Source organism: Solanum stenotomum, chromosome 3 (assembly GCF_019186545.1).
Source record: "Solanum stenotomum isolate F172 chromosome 3, ASM1918654v1, whole genome shotgun sequence".
Lineage (NCBI taxonomy): Eukaryota > Viridiplantae > Streptophyta > Magnoliopsida > Solanales > Solanaceae > Solanum > Solanum stenotomum.
In genome coordinates this window covers 32,359,099-32,370,042 of record NC_064284.1, presented here as the reverse complement: position 1 = coordinate 32,370,042, position 10,944 = coordinate 32,359,099, and positions in this window count along the sequence as shown.

Below are 10,944 nucleotides of genomic sequence, written 5' to 3'. Positions count from 1 at the left end.
GTTCAAAGATTCGTCAAGTTCTTGCGATTTTGGTGTGGTTTTCGCCAAGAATTCAATCCTACGAGGTATGTGAGTTCACATAGTGTTGAGTTCATTCACCCACGTGCCAAACATATTTATTTCAGTATGATTTTTTTCCTAAAAGATTGAGACTTTGATGTTCTTGAGTTGTATTCTTGAATTACTTTCGTTCTTGAATTTGGGATGAGATTGAGGAGTTCTTGAGAGTTTAAGGTCGATTGTTAGAGTTGTTTTGAGTTAGATTCTTGTGTACATGTGTGGGGTATTTGAATCTAAAGAGAAATTGAGAAAAAGAATCGAATTTAGGCAAATTGGGATTAGAAAAAGAAGAAGAAACAAGTCGGGCAAATATGGGTACCAGGTCCTCGTCGCTGACCTGTTCCTCAGGATTGACAAAATTTTCTCTGCGTCACGGAGTGATCAAGGACTATTCTGTCTCAAGATTTATTTCACGATCAAATAATTAAATGCATCTCTGCATCGCGGACTTGCTTCAAAAGACTTGAGTTTTGAGTTGACTAAAGAGGGAACATCAAAGTTCTTTTCTTCAAAAGAGTATACTGGGAATATGTATTCCCAAAAGAGTAAATGTTTTCACATTTAAACAAGAGAGGAAACAATGATTTCCAAGAGAGCCTTTGAGCTAGTTTTGAGTAATTATTTCAAACGACATAAAGAATGTTTTTTTAAACATATGAGTTGAGTATATTTCGGGAGTAGTATGGAGCACCGATATGGGGACGAGTTCACAATAACTCAAGTTCCCATAAACCATGTAGCCATCGTGGGTAAAAAGGGTCATAATTTTTAGATGATTTTTTAGTGCTTTTTTGCATTTGAGTTGAGTATCTATGAGTTGAGTAAAGCTAAGGTAAGTGTTATTTTCAAATTCCTTTCAAGCTTATGTCATGTTTAGTTTTCCCCTCGCATGCTCGTACATTCAATGTACTGATGTCATTTGGCCTGCATCATTTTATGATATAGATACAGGTAACCAGGATCAGCATTCAGCTCCTCGTTGATCCAGTTGAGCACTCAGAGTCAAGTTGGTGAGCCTCATTGCTTTCTGTAACAACCCACTCNCTCGTTGATCCAGTTGAGCACTCAGAGTCAGTTGGTGAGCCTCATTGCTTTCTGTAACAACCCACTCGAAAGGATGCTACCACTTAAACAAGAAATCTAATTAAATACTTGTGACATTTAAAATAGATTAACTATGGCCATATTGATTATAATTTAGTAAAGGGATTATGTTCATAAAAGAAAAAAAAAAGAAATAGTTAAGGATGTGCATCCTGCCCATTTAAACATTTATTTGACGTCAAATTGATATTGCGCAGAATTTTAACTTATGGTGGAAAAACCCTTCCAAAAAATATAAGCCAATAACTCACGAGATTTTTATGCATATATTATCCTCACAGTGCAAAAATGATATAAAAACAATATTACCAACTCGGACATTCCCTTTCAAAAAGTCATGGACAACACAATTGAAATATAATAAATAAATCAAGTAAACAATATATTAAGGGTATCAAGTTCTATATTTAAAGATCCAAGTGTCAAGAACGCCCATAGCACCATTTCCCAAGAGATCCAATACCAAGGCTCACCCAATATATACCTCATGTCGTCACATCAAGCACAAGCAGGTATCAAGAAGGGCCGACGCCCAGTATCAAGAAGGGTCAAAGCCCAATAATCAAGAGGACCAAGAACCATATTAAAAATGGCTTTCTAGTTCATACTTAAAATGGACAACTTCCATTCTTAAGACGGACTAAAAATCCAGAGTCAATATGGCAAATGATCTGAATCAAGAGGCATGCCAATAGTGACAAAGTCACATCCACAAGAAGGACAAGGTCCCAACAAGAGTGCCAAGTGATCAAACAATTCGTTCAAGTGACCGAGTTACACAAATGTCTTTAATGTCTGAAAGGATACCAACACGACAATGCAAAGTGACAAGAGGTAACCAAGGTACCAAGATAAACTTTCAGACATACCAGCAGGTAAAAAGAGTACAAGTTTATACACAAACCTCAGTCTTTAGCATAGAAACAGTCCAACAAAACTTCAAGAATTCAAACTGTAGCCCGACCAACATATCAAGGTTCTCAACTTGTACACGAGTATATATAACCTTAAAAATACAATTAAATAACTTATTTAACTTCTATTAGCTCAATAATGTTGACGTAAAGCAGGATCATCATCACAAGTAAGCCTAGTATGTATGAAGACAACTATGCTCCCAAAACAGTGAATCTGTCTAGCCTGGTACCTCAAGTAGAAGCTTAGATTTGAAAAGGAAAAATGCAAAACTGGACTTTATATCCTCATTAAACATGTATGTATATCTCTATAGGTTGCAAATAAACAAGAATCACCGCAAAATTTATTTTGTACAAAAAGATATATTCAAAACACTAACTGTTGATCATACATGATTTCAAATTCCGAAATCTGGACATAACTTGCCGTATATTGCGTCCCATATTCCGAATCCATAACAACTAAATTTGAGTTTTACATTAACATAAGAGTTGTAGTTATACGAATTAGCTTTCCAAATCCTATTTATTCACTATACACGAAGTTCTAAAGAACGAGATATGCATAAATTACCAAACACTACCCAGCTTAGAAACAGATTTCATCACTTACCAAAGAAAAGGGTGTATCTCAAATTCCAGCCAAAAGGACCAAGATTTTCTTGAAATTTTTTGAGTAATATCGTTAGAGGAAGCTCTACCCCTTTCTTAGAGTTAAGGAACACCAATTCTTATAGAGGAGGTGTGAAATTATATGTTATAAGAGTGATACTTATCACTTACACCAAAAGTCAAAGTTGGCTGCCCTAAAGTATAAAGTTTGTTGCCCAAAAGTATACATATATCCCAATATGTATATATCTCACCTCCCTTCCAAGTTATAAATAATTCCAACTAGAATATTACGCAAATACCCCAATACAATCCATTAAATTACGATCACAATTTATGTTAAGCAAGTTTACAAATATCACAACATTTAAAGTTCCCAAAATGAGAGTAAAACATACTGTAATAATTAAGCAATGGTGTATCGACATCCGACTCTTGGTTAGTATTTAGGGGTGTTACACTTTCGGAGGACCCCTTTTTACTACTTTATAATTAGTTCATTAGGATGTCGTGGGTCTTGTACCAACGTCCATCTCAGTTGTTAGAGGCTTCATAGACAGTTAGTAGTTCATTAGTTGTTATCTTGTTATTGGCTTATGTTTTGAGATTTGAGTTGTCATCTTGGCTAGTTGAATGTTCTTTTAATACATCCTAATCATGATTTTATCTTTTAAGACTATTAGCTTGTTATTTAAGTCTTCCGTTATGAGCTAAGTCAGGCCAAGGGTTCGTTTGGGGTCAGCGATGGTTCTTGAGTACCAGTCCCGCCCAGGGTGTAGGCTCGGAGAGTGACAAAAACAAAAATAGAAGCAATATAAAAAAATGTTAATATTTTTGGTCAAACAACATGAAAATCTATATCTATCTTCTATATACTACCTCAAAAACATGAACACCCCCCTAACTTGAATGTTAAGTTACTATAATACCCTCAACTTTAAACAAACAATATAGTTGGTTATAAATAGATTGTTAATTTTTCAAAGAGTTGTGATTTTTCTTAAGGGTTGTTCTTATTCTTCTTAAAACACCTAATTTAGTATATCTTTTATATATTATATTATATTTATTTATATTATATTAAAAGAAAACACCTTTACATATTGAAGGGTTGTGACTTTACCAATGAGTTGTGATATTTTTGAAGAGTTGTGACTTTTCTGAAGGGTCATAACTTCTTCAAATAGTTGTGACTTTTTCGATGAGTTGTGACCTTTTCATAGAATTGAGACATTTTTGAAAGGTTGTGGTTGTTATGATAAATCACAATAAGTACCTTTTCATACTTTTCTTCTTCTTCTTTTTAAAACACACACTTTAGTATATTTTATATTTTTTATTATATTAAAAGCATACACCTTTTCAAATTGAAGGGTTGTGACTTTTTCGAAAGGTTGTGACTTTTTCAAAGTGTTATGACTTTTCTAAATGATTTTGACTTTTCCAATGAGTTGTAACTTTTATAATGAGTTGTAGCATTTCCGAATGGTTGTGAATTTTTTTGATAAGGCATAATGAGTACTTTTTCATACTACCCTTTGTTGGTTATAAATACATGGGGTTTTTTACTCATTTTTAAACTACAAATTTCCTAAGTTTTCTATTCATCTTTTTCTTAAAACACCCAATTTAGTATATCTTCTATATTTCATATTATATTTATTTATTTATAATATATCATTATATTAAAAGAAAACACCTTTTCACATTGAAGTATTTTGACTTCTCCGAAGGGTTGTGACTTCTTTGATGAGTTGTGACCTTTTCAAAGAGTTCTAAATTTTATGATAAAACCATAATAAATATCTTCTCATACTACCCTTTGGTTGCTATAAATGAAGGAGTTTCCTCACATTTTTAAACTATGAATTTTCTAAGTTCTCTATTTTTCTCTTCTTAAAAAACTCAAGTGTGATTTGAAATGGTTGTGTGAGTTCAAAGTTTAGTGGAATTGAATACCCCATAACTTGAATGTTAATTTACTATAAAATTTCAACTTAAAACACCCAATTTTGTATATCTTCTATAGTTTATATTTACATTTATTTATATTATACTAAAAGAATGAACTCCAACAATACAACAATAAGAAAGAAAAGAATTATAGGGGAGGGAGGAAAAGGTATATTTAAGAGGTGTAATTAAAAGATTTTAAAAGTGATTTTTTTCATTTACATATCAAAGTTAATTTTAAAATGAGAAAAAAAATTTTAAAAATACAAAAAGATAAACGTAATTGGAGTTGCCACACCACATTATCTATATCTAGTTTTGTATTATAAATAGATATATATGCTTTTAGATATTCATTTTACAACTGTCAGTATGCACGCACTCAGTAATCATTAGAAAACTTCCACATCCATTATTCATAAGAACTTATAATTCATTATTTGGTTTACAATCCTTTACTAAAAATTTTGGTTTAATAATATTTACATTATCTTAAAAAATAGTGTACTTCAAGATTTGGCATTCACGTGCAGTGCACGTGCATCGATACTAGTATCTGGACATGTGTATTACACGTGTATCTCATAAAAGTAATACAGATGATATGAACGATATTAAACGGTAATGTAATGAGCAATTAAATAAAAATGTGCAAGCTAAAATACTTTGAATACGTTGTTGCTTGAGTATCTTTGGACAACGTGAAACAGTTTTCGATTAATATTGCAGGAAACTATTACAATTAGATGAACTTACACAGTAATGCTTAGTTGAATTAATATGATAAACTACAGTATGAATCTCAATTGTAGATTTTTAATAAGTCACGTGAAAGTGGACAACTTCACCTATCTTATTTTTTCTAGAATGAGAAGATAAGACTGAATTGTTCATATAAATTATAGAGACTATATAAAATATTTATAGGCGGGAGGCTCACCTTCATACTTGTAGATTACACATCTCTTGTATGATAAGTTTGCTAAAGTGACATCTTGACAATCAAAACTTGAAAGCTATTGATTTTGTTTTCTTATTAATGATATAATTGTCCTTTTGTTATTATAGATGGATTTCTCCAATTTATATATATCAGTTAATTTATTTAAAAAATATCTAAATGTTGCGAGGAAATATATTTTTCCTCTTTTGAATTTTCATTATTCAAAAGAAAATTAGCACTAACAAACTAATGTTGTAAATAATTAGTGGATGTGGATATCTTTTGGCGCACATGTATTGTAGCATGCTTAGTTTTCCAAGTTACTTTAGGCTGATAAAGGCCTACATTGTATGCAATAATATATCATATATTGAGAGAAAGTTACTGCTACTTTTTGTTTTTCCTTTTCTTCTTTGTTTGTTCTTTCCATTTGATTTAGTATTTTGTCTTTATTTTATAACACGTTATCAGCACGAGTCTCTAATATTTTTGAGGATTTGTCTCAACTTCTTCTATCCGTGAGATCCGGCATTGGTCATGATGGACATATGGGTAATTTGTTGAATCGTTGACAGAAGTAAAGTTGGGTAACTCATTCCAATTCTATTTTACAATTACTTTTGGTGGTTTGCAACTCTAATTAATCTCTTTTACATGTTTATTATTTTCTTGGAGTATTACCCCTTTTTTATCGCAAGTAAAAGACATAAATATGTATTACTATGAGGTTTGTTCTTGATCAATGAGTATAATGGTTAAGTGTCAGAAACGACACTTGATGGTGAAGTTAATTTTGGGGAAAATGTTAAAATAGCAAGAGCTATTATTTTGTAAAAAATTTTTTATTGTTTTTGTAAATAAAAGACCAAAAAATTATTTTTGAGTCAAGCAAATGAGTCACCAACCACCGAAAAATTTTACAGAAATACCTCATAGAATCTTCCACAATATCTGAAAATATAGACATCATGCAACCTTGAAAAGTCGTTGGTGCATTACATAACCCAAATGACATCCTTCTGAAAGAAAATGTCCATAGGGGTAAGTGAAAGTAGTCTTCTCTTAATCATCCGGCGTTGTAGAGATTTGATTGTAGCCTGAATATCCATCTAGAAAACAGTACCAACCTTTTTCGGGTAGATGATCTAACATTTGGTCCATGAACGGTATTGGGAAATGATATTTCTCTGTCAGTGCATTCAACTTGCGATAATCCATGTAAACTCTCCAAACAATAACTAACCTCATCAATATAAGCTCATTCTTTGAATTAGGAACCATAATGATTCCTCCCTTCTTCGGCAGGCATTAAACTAGACTTCTCATATTATTATCAGCAATCATATAAACTACTCCAGAATCTAACCACTTGATAATATCTTTCTTCACAACTTTAAGCATTGGTGGATTTAATATTCTATGGTTCAATTCTTAGTTTACAATCTGACATGAGTTGCATCTTATGAGAACATATACCTGGTGGAATACCTATAATTTCAGCAATCGTTCATTAAATCATTCTTTCAAAACACCTCAACACTAATATCAATGCCTCTACTTTCCCTTCATTCAAATCAGTAGCAATTATGACGGGCAAAGTATATTCTGACCCAAGAACACGTACCACAAATGAGATAGGAGAGCCTTTAGTTTCAGCTTTGAAGGCTCATCAATAGATGGTTTTCCAGGTGGAGTTTCTCTATTTTTCAGATCCAAGTCCAGCTTTTTTGGTGGGCGACAAGTATAATCCTCCCCATCAAGTGCAACAACTAAATCATCATACTCTTAAATGTTCTCTCCATCAAAATTAAGGATCATAGTCATTAATGCTTCAACACCTAATATATCTTCAATTGACACCTCTAATTGCTCCTCAACAGTCAAATTCACAATGGACAGCACTTTAAGATCACTTTGATGTTTCATTGATTTGTAAATATTGAATGTTACCTCTTCATTATTCAATCAGAATTTCATCCTCTTTCTCTCCATATCAACTAAAGCACGCCCTGTAGCAAGGAATGCTCTCCCTAGGATGATAGACACTTCAAACCTTGAAGTCTAATATCACAAAATTCATCAAATATATAAATGCCTCAACTTTAATTGGAACATCTTATAGAATCCCAATTGGTTTCCTTACGGTACGATCAACCATAAGCAGCCGCATTGTAGTAGATTTGGGGGTTCCCAAGCCCAACTTTTTTAACACATATAGTGACATCAGATTTATGTTAGCACCCAAGTCACATAGGACCTTAGCAAAGTGCAACATGCCAATAGTACATGGAGTAGTAAGCTCTCTAGGATCCTCCTTCTTTTGCACTAACAATCTAGTAGAAGTGGCACTACAATGCTGCAACCTATCATCCATCCCCTTCAAAACTGGTGGCCCTCTTTTTGGTCACTAGATCTTTCATAAACCTAGAATTGCCCGGCATTTGTTCAAGTGCTTTAATCAAGGGAACATTTACGAGAGTTATTTCAATATAAAGATGAACCTATGGATCATAACTTTTTCAAATAGTTGTGACTTTTTACCTTTCCGAAGAATTAAGACATTTTTGAAAGGTTGTGGTTGTTATGATAAATCACAATAAGTACCTTTTCATACTATTCTTCTTCTTCTTATTTTTAGAACACCCACTTTAGTATATTTTATTATATTAAAAGCATACACCTTTTCAAATTGAAGGGTTGTGACTTTTTCGAAAGGTTGTGACTTTTTCAAAGAGTTGTGACTTTTCTAAAGTATTTTGACTTTTCCAATGAGTTTTAACTTTTCTAATGAGTTGTAGAATTTCCGAATGGTTGTCTGTTTTTTCGATAAGGCATAATAAGTAATTTTTCATACTACCCTTTGTTGGTTATAAATAGAGGGGGTTTCTCTCATTTTTAAACTACAAATTTCCTAAGTTTTTTATGCATATTTTTCTTAAATCACCCAATTTAGTATATCTTCTTTATTTCATATTATATTTATTTATATTATATCATTATATTAAAAGAAAAGATCTTTCCACATTGAAGGATTTTGACTTCTCCAAAGGGTTGTGACTTATTCGATGAATTGTGACATTTTCAAAGAATTCTGAATTTTCTGATAAGCCACAATAAGTATCTTCTCATACTACCCTTTGGTTGCTATAAATGGAGGAGTTTCCACACATTTTTAAACTATGAATTTTCCAAGTTTTCTATTTTTCTCTTCTTAAAAAACTCAAGTGTGACTTGAAGTGGTTGTGTGAGTTCAAAGTTTAGGGGAATTTGAATACCGCATAACTTGAATATTAATTTACTATAATATTTCAACATAAAACACCCAATTTAGTATATCTTCTATATTTTATATTTACATTTATTTATATTATACTAAAAGAATGAACTCGAACAATACAACAATAAGAAAGCAAAGAATTATAGGGGAGGGAGGAGAAGATATATTTAAGAGGTGTAATTAAAAGATTTTAAGAGTGATTTTTTTTCATTTGCATATCAAAAGTAATTTTAAAACGAGAAAAAAAGTTTTAAAAAAATACAAAAAGATAAACGTAATTGGAGTTGCCACACTACATTATCTATATCTAGTCTTATATTATAATAGATATATATGCTTTAGGATATTCACTTTACAACTTTCAGTATGCACGCACTCAGTAATCATTAGAAAGTTTTCACATCCATTATTCATAAGAACTTATAATTTGTTATTTAATTTATAATCCTTTACTAAAAATTTTGGTTTCATAATATTAACATTATCTTAAAAAATAGTGTACTTCATGATTTAGCATTCACATGCAGCGCACGTGCATCGATACTAGTATCTCGACACGTGTGTTGCACGTGTATCTCATAAAAGTAGTACAGACGATATGAATCATATTAAACGGTAATGTAATGCGCAATTAAATAAAAATGTGCAAGCTAAAATACCTTGAATAAGTTGTTGCTTGAGTATCTTTGGACAACGTGAAACAGTTTCCGATTGATATTGCAGGAAACCATTGCAATTAGATGAACTTACACAGTAATGCTTAGTTGAATTAATATGACAAACTACAGTATGAATCTCAATTGTAGATCTTAATAGGTCAAATGAAAGTGGACTACTTTACCAATCTTATTTTTTCTAGAATAACAAGATAAGACTGAATTGTTCATATAAATTATAGAGACTATATAAAAAAATTATGGGCCGAAGGTTCACCTTCAGACTTGTAGATTTCACATCTCTTGTATGATAAATTTGTTAAAGTGGCATCTTGACAATCAAAACTTGAATGTTATTGATGGTGTTTTCTTATTAATGATATTATTGTCCTTTTGTTTTTATATATGGATTTCTCCAATTTATATATATCAGTTAATTTATAAAAAAATATCTAAACATTCCGAGGAAAAATATTTTTCCTCTTTTGAATTTTCATTTTTCAAAAGAAGATTAGCAGTAACAAACTGATGTTGTAAATAATTAGTGGATGTGGATGTCCTATGTCCCACATGTATTGTAGCATGCTTAGTTTTCCAAGTTACTTTAGGCTTATAAAGGCCTACATTGTATGAAATAATATATCATATATTGAGAAAAAGTTACTGCTACTTTTTGTTTTTCCTTTTCTTCTTTGTTTGCTCTTTCCATTTGATTTTAGTATTCTGTCTTTATTTTATAGCACAATATCAGCAAGAGTCTCTAATCTTTTTGAGGATTTGTCTCAACTTCTTCTATCCGTGAGATCTAGCATTGGTCAAGATGGACTTATGGGTAATTTGTTGAATCGTTGACAGAAGTAAAGTTGGGTAACTTATTACAATTCTATTTTACAATTACTTTTGGTGGTTTGCAACTCTGATTAATCTCTTTTACATGTTTTTTGTTTTCTTGGAGTATTACCACTTTTTCATCGCAGGTAAAAGACATAAATATTCATTACTATGAGGTATGTTCTTGATCAATCAGTATGATGGTTAAGTGTCAGAAAACGACACTTGATGGTGAAGATATTTTATGTGGAAAATCTTAATATAGTAAGATCTATTATTTCGTGAATTTATTTTATTGTTTTTGGGGATAAAAGAAATAAAGAATATTTTTGAGTCAAGCAAACGAGTCACAAACCACAGAAAAATTATACATAAATACCTCATAGTATCTTCCACTATATCTAAAAACATAGCCATCATGCAACGTTAAAAAGTCGTTAGTGCATTACACAACACAAATGACATCCTCATGAAAGAAAATGTCCCATAGAGGTAAGTGAAAGTAGGCTTCTCTTGATCATCCGGCAATATAGAGATTTTATTGTACCCCGAATATCAATCTAGAAAATAGTACCAACCTTTTCCGGCTAG